Source organism: Eriocheir sinensis, chromosome 20 (assembly GCF_024679095.1).
Source record: "Eriocheir sinensis breed Jianghai 21 chromosome 20, ASM2467909v1, whole genome shotgun sequence".
Lineage (NCBI taxonomy): Eukaryota > Metazoa > Arthropoda > Malacostraca > Decapoda > Varunidae > Eriocheir > Eriocheir sinensis.
This window is the reverse complement of record NC_066528.1, coordinates 10,250,266-10,259,342: the sequence shown is the minus strand read 5'-3', so window position 1 is coordinate 10,259,342 and position 9,077 is coordinate 10,250,266. Positions and strand designations below refer to the sequence as shown.

The following is a 9,077-nucleotide window of genomic DNA, read 5'->3' as shown; positions in this document are numbered from 1 at the left end:
GGCTAACTTGCAATAGCCTAGCCCTCCTCTATTACACTCCTATGCTCCACTTCCTGCCTCGCTGCTATCCAAGGAGACTGTAGAACGGGTATTATAGTCTCTTTGCTGCTATCCCTCACATCCCTTACTAGGCTTTTTCCACTAAGTAAATTGATGAAAACCGTGAAAATGGGTTAAAAATAATGTTGGTAGCAGAAGAAGAGGAGGAGAAAAAGGAGGAATTTGAACAAGCATTACATTAACCAGCAATAGCCTAGCCATCCTCTATTAAACTCCTATGCCCCTCGTCTTGCATCCCTCCTATCCTTCACATCCCTCCCTAGGCCTCTTCGACTAGATATTAATATAGATAAAAACAGTGAAAATGAGGAGGAGGTGGAGGAATTTGAACAAGCATTAAATTAAACAACATAAATGACTCCTACCATATCACTTTGACGCTCTGAAAAGGTGATACAAGGTAGGAGTGTGGTAGCCATGAGAGAGAGAGAGAGAGAGAGAGAGAGAGAGAGAGAGAGAAATGGAGCACGTGTTTCGAACCTCTCTCTCTCTTAACAGTACTTAAATGCCTCCTACCATATCACTTTGGGGCTCCGGGCTGTCACCTCCATATCCCCGGCCTTTGTGTCCCGCCTCAGTCTCCGTAACTTTGGATTAGTCCACGCATCAGTCACCACAACGTGACGCCACCGCCCACACGCCCGCCCTCATTGACCAACACTCCGACACTGACACACCTCACACCTGCACGCCCGCACTCACTGACCAACACTCCGACACTGACTCACACCTGCACGCCCGCACTCACTGACCAACACTCCGACACTGACTCAACACCTGCACGCCCACCCTCACTGACCAACACTCCGACACTGACTCAACACCTGCACGCCCGCCCTCACTGACCAACACTCCGACACTGACTCAACACCTGCACGCCCACCCTCACTGACCAACACTCTGACACTGACTCAACACCCGCACGCCCACCCTCACTGACCAACACTCCGACACTGACTCAACACCCGCACGCCCGCCCTCACTGACCAACACTCCGACACTGACTCACACCTGCACGCCCACCCTCACTGACCAACACTCCGACATTGACTCACACCTGCACGCCCACCCTCACTGACCAACACTCCGACACTGACTCACACCTGCACGCCCACCCTCACTGACCAACACTCCGACACTGACTCACACCTGCACGCCCGCCCTCACTGACCAACACTCCGACACTGACTCACACCTGCACGCCCGCCCTCACTGACCAACACTCTGACACTGACTCACACCTGCACGCCCTCCCTCACTGACCAACACTCCGACACTGACTCACACCTGCACGCCCACCCTCACTGACCAACACTCCGACACTGACTCACACCTGCACGCCCGCCCTCACTGACCAACACTCCGACACTGACTCACACCTGCACGCCCGCCCTCACTGACCAACACTCCGACACTGACTCACACCTGCACGCCCGCCCTCACTGACCAACACTCCGACACTGACTCACACCTGTACGCCCGCCCTCACTGACCAACACTCCGACACTGACTCGACACTTGCTTCACCAGATTGTCGTACTCAGCCTCTTATGTTTTCCGATTTCCGACCCAAAAACTGTCTCCTCCACTCCAATAACTACATTTATTTATAGTTACCGGTGAAATTTTTAATTATTAGTGTCTTTTCGCTATAGTTAACCCTTAGAGTACGGATGGCGATATATTTCTCTGGATGTTGTGCGCGGGGAAAGCTTAGACATTTAAAAGAGGTGGAAATGGTGTCTTTGCAATAATTCTATATTCATCTAGAATAGTGTATAGTGTAAGAAAACTTCTCTCATAATAATAGAAAAAGAGTTATGACAGCCGAAGATATTGCGCATTTTCTCGAGGCCGTGACGCGTCGCGTGGAAGCACCCCCCCCCCACACGCACACACACACAAATGGGAGATGGCGAAATATTAAAGAAAGTAAATGAAGAGAGAGACCTGGGAGTAATAGTGCAAGATTATATGCAACCAGAAAGTCATATAAATCGGATCTTCGGTGATACATATAACATGGTGAGAAATATAGGTATAGCATTCCACTACATGGATAAAGAAATGATGTTACAGTTGTTTTGGTTTGTGAGAAGTCAGTCAATCTTTTTTCTCGTTGGGAGACAGGGGAAATGTATTTCATGCTTTAGTACTTGTTACTGTTGTGTTGGATGGTGACATATTAATCCCTTTACCTTTGAGGGGGCGGGGAGATGTGTTTCATGCCAAGGTACTCGTCACTGTTGTGTTGGATGGTGACATATTAATCCCTTTACCTTTGAGGGGGCGGGGAGATCTGTTTCATGCCAAGGTACTCGTCACTGTTGTGTTGGATGGTGACATATTAATCCCTTTACCTTTGAGGGGGCGGGAGATGTGTTTCATGCCAAGGTACTCGTCACTGTTGTGTTGGATGGTGACATATTAATCCCTTTACCTTTGAGGGGGCGGGAGATGTGTTTCATGCCTAGGTACTCTTCACTGTTGTGTTGGATGGTGTCATATCAATCCCTTTACCTTTGAGGGGGCGGGAGATGTGTTTCATGCCTAGGTACTCTTCACTGTTGTGTTGGATGGTGTCATATCAATCCCTTTACCTTTGAGGGGGCGGGAGATGTGTTTCATGCCAAGGTACTCGTCACTGTTGTGTTGGAGGGTGACATATTAATCCCTTTACCTTTGAGGGGGCGGGAGATGTGTTTCATGCCTAGGTACTCGTCACTGTTGTGTTGGATGGTGACATATTAATCCCTTTTCCTTTGAGGGGGCGGGGAGATGTGTTTCATGCCAAGGTACTCGTTACTGTTGTGTTGGATGGTGACATATTAATCCCTTTTCCTTTGAGGGGGCGGGGAGATGTGTTTCATGACAAGGTACTCGTTACTGTTGTGTTGGAGGGTGACATATTAATCCCTTTTCCTTTGAGGGGGCGGGGAGATGTGTTTCATGCCTAGGTACTCGTCACTGTTGTGTTGGATGGTGACATATTAATCCCTTTTCCTTTGAGGGGGCGGGGAGATGTGTTTCATGCCTAGGTACTCTTCACTGTTGTGTTGGATGGTGACATATTAATCCCTTTACCATACAGGAGGCGGGAGATGTGTTTCATGCCAAGGTACTCGTCACTGTTGTTTTGGATGCTGACAAGTTTCAGCGAGCCTCGAGTGACCGCCGCTGTTGTGAAAAATCCTCAGGCTGCATTACGCGTGCCTGGGCCAGCACCACGGCCATCCTGACACACTAGAAGCTACAACAGAACAAAAGATACTGTTGTACTGGAAGCTTCCCCCGGCGTCCATGCATGTACCTCTAGAAGGCTCCGGGAGGAGCGGGCAGGGGGGCGGGGAGCAAGGTGAGCCGTCCGCACCCCGTGGGGCGCGGCCAGTCGCCAGGCGGGAAGTGTTGCCAACTCGCATATATTTTTGCTACATGTTCTTGTATGATCTAAAATATACTGTAACGTTCTAGACTGTACTGTTCTGGATATATATAGGAGAAGAGGGCGAGAGAGCCCCAGTCCGAGTCATAGTAAGCTAGTGGCCAGTGAAGAGTTAAGAGTGAAGTGTACTACAAAGGAAGAATATTAAACTACAGAAGTTGTGCAAAGTGTTTACGTAAAAGATCTGACTGGGGATGTGTTACGAGTGGGGTCCCACAAGGTTCGGTATTAGGTCCACTTTTGTTTATTATTTATATCAATGACTTAGATACAGGAATTAGTAGTGATGTTAGTAAATTTGCAGATACCAAGATCGGTAGAGTAATTGAGTCGGATCAGGACGCTAGTATTCTCCAAGGTGAACTCAACAGATTATATGACTGGGCGGATAAATGGCAGATGGAGTCCAATGTAGGGAAGTGCAGTATTCTGAGTGTAGGTAGGAACAACCCCTCACATAACTATTGCTTAAATGACACTCTCATAAGTAGGTCTGGGTGCGAGAGGGATTTAGGGGTCTTAGTGAGCTCTGATCTCCGTCCAAGGGCACAATGCATTCAAGCTAGAAATCGAGATAATAGGGTACTGGGATTTATTTCAAGGAGCGTAAGCAACAGAAGCCCCGAAGTCTTCCTCAAACTATATTTAGCATTAGTTAGACCTCATCTTGACTATGCGGTTCAGTTCTGGTCACCTTACTATAGAATGGATATCAAAATGTTAGAATCGGTGCAGAGGAGGATGACTAAGATGATTCAGGGGTTGAGAAACTTGCCATACGAGGGAAGACTCAAAAAGTTAAACTTGCATTCTCTAGAAAGGCGAAGGGTGCGTGGAGACATGATCGAGGTTTATAAATGGATGAAGGGCTTTAATAAGGGAGACATTCATAAGGTTTTGTTGGTAAGAGAACCGGGTAGGACACGAAGTAACGGGTTTAAACTGGATAAATTCAGATTCAACAGGGACATAGGCAAAAATTGGTTTACTAACAGGGTGGTGGATGAGTGGAATAGGCTTAGCAGTCATGTGGTGAGTGCCAATACAATTGTCACATTCAAAAATAGACTAGATACATTCATGGACAGCGATATTAGGTGGGGTTAGATACACGGGAGCTTAGGGTCAAAGGAGCTGCCTCGTACAGGCCTACCGGCCTCTTGTAGACTCCTGCGTTCTTATGTTCTTATATTCTTATATCTCCCTCCCACGGAGTCTTGTGACGGCGACACGGAACCCAAGTAATACGTCCGGCATAACACTGGTGTCAGGAGTGTAGACATTTATTTTTTCGCCATGGAGACTCGTTCCCAAGCTGCCCAGAGGGACGACATGTTGACTGAACTTTTGGAAGCCTTGAGACTACAGGGGGAGCAACAAGAAAGAGCACAGCAACAACAAGAAAGAACACTCCAAGAACTCAGAGAACAACAAAAAAGAACACACCAAGAACTCAAAGAACAACAAGAAAGAGCACAGCAACAACAAGAAAGAACACTCCAAGAACTCAAAGAACAACAAGAAAGAGCACACCAAGAACTCAAAGAACAACAAGAAAGAGCACAGCAACAACAAGAAAGAACACTCCAAGAACTCAAAGAACAACAAGAAAGAACACTCCAAGAACTCAAAGAACAACAAGAAGGAACACTCCAAGAACTCAAAGAACAACAAGAAAGAGCACAGCAACAACAAGAAGGAACACTCCAAGAACTCAAAGAACAACAAGAAAGAGCACAGCAACAACAAGAAAGAGCACAGCAACAACAAGAAGGAACACTCCAAGAACTCAAGGAACAGCTAGAAGATCGCTTCACGGGATTACAGCTACAGCTAAAAACAGTACAGGATTGAAGTGAGTCAGTGCGAAGAGAAATGACTGAGGTGACCACGAACTTGGGACAACGCCTGATAGAAGTGGAGAAAGAACACACAAATCTTCAACAAGAGATGGAGGTGGTACGGGAGACGACACACAAAGAAATATTAGAAGTAAGTGACAGAGTGAAGGCCCTTGAAGACTGCTTGGCTGGAAACGGACAGCCAGTGCCTGCAGGGGCTAGTTGTATCCAAGATGCTTCTCCTACGCAAGTCCGGGGTAGTTTGAGCCCTGTTTCGCCTGAGTTTATCCCCGCAAGAAGTTCCGCCAGCCCCATGAGTCTGCTGGGCTCGCCTGTTAGAAAGAATCCTCAGGAGTTTGATGGCAAGGTCTCCTGGGAGTCTTACCGCGCTCAGTTTGAGCTGTTGGCAGCTCAGAACGAATGGGATGACCAAGAGTGCGCGGTACAGCTGGCCACTAGCCTGAAAGGGGCAGTGCTGGAGGTCCTTGCTCAGCTCGACAATGCGACAAAGGGCAGCTACAGCGGGCTGGCACAGGCGCTGGAGCAATGATATGGAGCCAAGCACCAGAACGAGCTCTTCAGGGTTAGGTTCAGAACCCGCAACAGGAAGCGCGGCGAGTCTCTTCAGGAACTCGCTCAGGACCTTGAGAGCATGGCGCACAAGGCATACCCAGGTGCCACCCCTGACCTGCTGACGGTTTTGCTGCGTGATCAATTCATCGATGCCCTGGACAGCCCTCAGCTGAAGATACAAGTGAACCAAGCTAAGCCAACATCAATGCAGGAAGCTCTGGCACGTGCCATGGAGTTTGAGTCCTTTGTTAGGTCTAGCTTGTCAAGCTTCAGGGACGACTCGACATCTGGCTTTAGAGCACGAAAGGGCGCTGTCAGCGACACAGACAGGTTCCAAGGAACGTGCTGATACTGCGAGAAGGTTGGGCACAAGGAGAACGAATGCTATAAGAGGAAGAAGGAATATGAAGGTGGCGCTAAGAAGAAGCCCAGGGAAGGATCCAAGTGCTGGATCTGTGGAGAAAAGGGGCACTGGAAGAATGAGTGTCGGAAAACTGTGCTCCCGGCGAGGGACCACCACTCGGGAAACTAAGGAGGACTGGTTCACGGGGGCAACGACCAGTCTGTCCTGTACATGCCCCGAAGATATCAGTGTGCAGGAGAACCACCATGACAAGCTGCCAAGTGGAGGGCAAGGTTGGCGGAGTGTTGTGGCCTGTGGTCGTCGACACAGGCTCGGAACGCACATTGGTGCGGCCTGATTTGGTGAGTCATCGTCGGCTTCCTAAGACGCCGCATCGACTGTGCAGAGTCACAGGACACTACGCAGAGCTCAGAGGCTCAGTGGACGTGAAGTTTGAGCTCGGAGGAAAGGAAGAGTTCCTCTCTGTCTACGTGGCTGACATGTACGACCCCTGCATCCTAGGTATGGATTATCTTGTCTCCCACAGGTGCGAGCTGGACTTCCGCGCTAAGCAGCTGACTGTAGGAGGAAGAAGGGTGCCACTGACGACTGTGAACAAGGAAGACCTGCCAGTGACGGTCAAGCGCACCACCATTATTCCTCCGAGGTCGGAGATGCTGTTACCCTGTCAAATTACGGGTGCCCTCTCGGCTAGCCTGTGTGTGGTAGAGAGTGGAAGTCGATGCCCGGTAGAAAACGGGGTGATTGTAGGTAGTACTTTGGTAGACCCTGCTGCAGCGGAAGTGCCTGTCGTCGTGGCCAATGTTTCCTTCAGCCCAAAGAAAATAGAACAAGGGACCATGGTGGGGTTGTGCCAAGAGACCGACCAGGAACCGAGAACCTGTGTCTGCAGGAGAACCCTGACGAAACCCCAGGAGGAGCTGCCCGACTACCTGCGCGACCTGTTTGACAGAAGCTCCAAGTGTCTAGAGGAGCCCCAAGTGGAACAGCTCAGGGAGCTTCTCGTGAGGAATGCAGATGTGTTTTCCACAGGAGACCTGGACTTGGGGTGTACGGACCTGGTAGAGCACCACATCGACACAGGTAGCCACCGCCCAGTGAAGCAAGCTCCTCGAAGGATGGCGCCAGCCCGTAGCAAGGAGATGGATGAGGTAATGGATGATCTCCGGCAACAGGGGTTAATCGAGCGGTCCAGCAGCCTGTGGGCGTCTGCTGTAGTGCTCGTCAGGAAAAAGGACGGTTCCCTCAGGTGCTGCGTGGACTACCGAACCCTCAACGATCTCTCCATCAAGGATTCATACCCACTCCCAAGGATCGACGACACGCTCGACGCTTTGGTGGGCTCCAAGTGGTTTTCAACACTGGATATGAAGTCTGGGTATCACCAAGTCAAATTGGCGGAGCAGGACAAAGAGAAAACAGCCTTCTCCTACGGTCAAGGCCTGTGGCAGTTTAAGGTCATGCCCTTAGGCCTTTGCAACGCGCCGGCCACGTTCGAGCGGCTGATGGAGAGGGTGCTGGAGGGACTTCACTGGAAGACGGCACTCATCTACCTCGACGACGTGATTGTCTTTGGCCAGACTTTCGAGCAGGAGATGGAAAGGCTATCAGAGGTTTTCGCCCGGTTTAGAGCTGCACACCTTAAGCTCAGCCCGAAGAAATGCTGCCTATTCCAAAGGGAGGTCCAATACTTGGGACACATCGTGAGCGAGGCTGGAGTACGCACTGATCCTGAGAAGGTGGCTGCGGTAAGGGACTGGCCGACACCCACCAACGTGAAGGAGCTGCGGAGCTTCCTCGGGTTGTGCTCATACTACCGCAGGTTTGTGAAAGGCTTCGCTACGATTGCTGCACCACTGCACCTCCTGACGAAGAAGGGGCGCAAGTTTGAGTGGACAGCGGAAACTCAGGTTGCTTTTGAGAAGCTCAAGGAGGCCCTCATCAGCTCGCCCGTACTCACCTACCCAGACCCCTCTAAGCCTTTTATACTGGATTGTGATGCCAGTGATGAGGGGATTGGTGGAGTGCTGTCCCAGGCATGTGCCGACATGGAACGGGTTGTGGCTTACTTCAGCAAGAAGGTCACCCCAGCCGAGAAAAACTATTGCGTGACCCGGAAAGAACTCCTGGCAGCAGTCAAGAGCCTTGACTTTTTCCATGCTTACCTGTACGGTGCAACTTTCACCATCCGCTCGGATCACGCTGCATTGCGATGGTTGAGGTCACTGAAAAACCCTGAGGGCCAGCTTGCTCGCTGGATAGGTAAACTAGAGCAACATCACTACACTATTGTACACTGATCTGGGCTAACACACGGTAACGCGGACAGCTTGAGCCGGCGCCCCTGCCTACCTGAGTGTCAACATTGCCTCCAGAGGGAAAGCGTCCAGAATATGTGCCGCCGCACTACAGTGAAACAGACAGCGGAAGTGCCATGGGAAGACTAGGGAAAACTGCAGCAGGAGGACCGAGATCTGAGACCAATTATGGAGTGGCTGAGTCAGTCGTCAACGCGACTTGGGTGGGAAGTAATCTAGAGAGAAAGCCCTACCACCAAGAATTACTGGACTCAGTGGGACACTCTTCGGATGGACAACGGGGTGTTGCAGCGACGCTGGGTCTCTCATGATGGGCTTGACCACTACTGGTCCACGGTGCTACCTATGAAGTCCCGGGAAGGCGTCTTGAAAGAAATGCATGACAGCATCACCAGCGGACACCTTGGGGTAAAGAAGACACTGAGTCGCCTGCGCCAAAGGTTCTACTGGGTTGGCATGAGGAAGGACGTGGAAGAATG

General features: G+C 50.4%; 1 long non-coding RNA gene across 1 annotated transcript; it reads left to right on the top strand.

Annotated features, from left to right (window-relative positions):
- Positions 1 to 2,226: 2,226 nt before the first annotated feature.
- LOC127001169 (uncharacterized) lies at positions 2,227 to 3,115 on the top strand. Its single transcript, XR_007754835.1, has 3 exons — positions 2,227 to 2,454; positions 2,775 to 2,855; positions 3,018 to 3,115. It is a non-coding gene; the product is annotated as an uncharacterized LOC127001169 (long non-coding RNA).
- Positions 3,116 to 9,077: the final 5,962 nt, after the last annotated feature.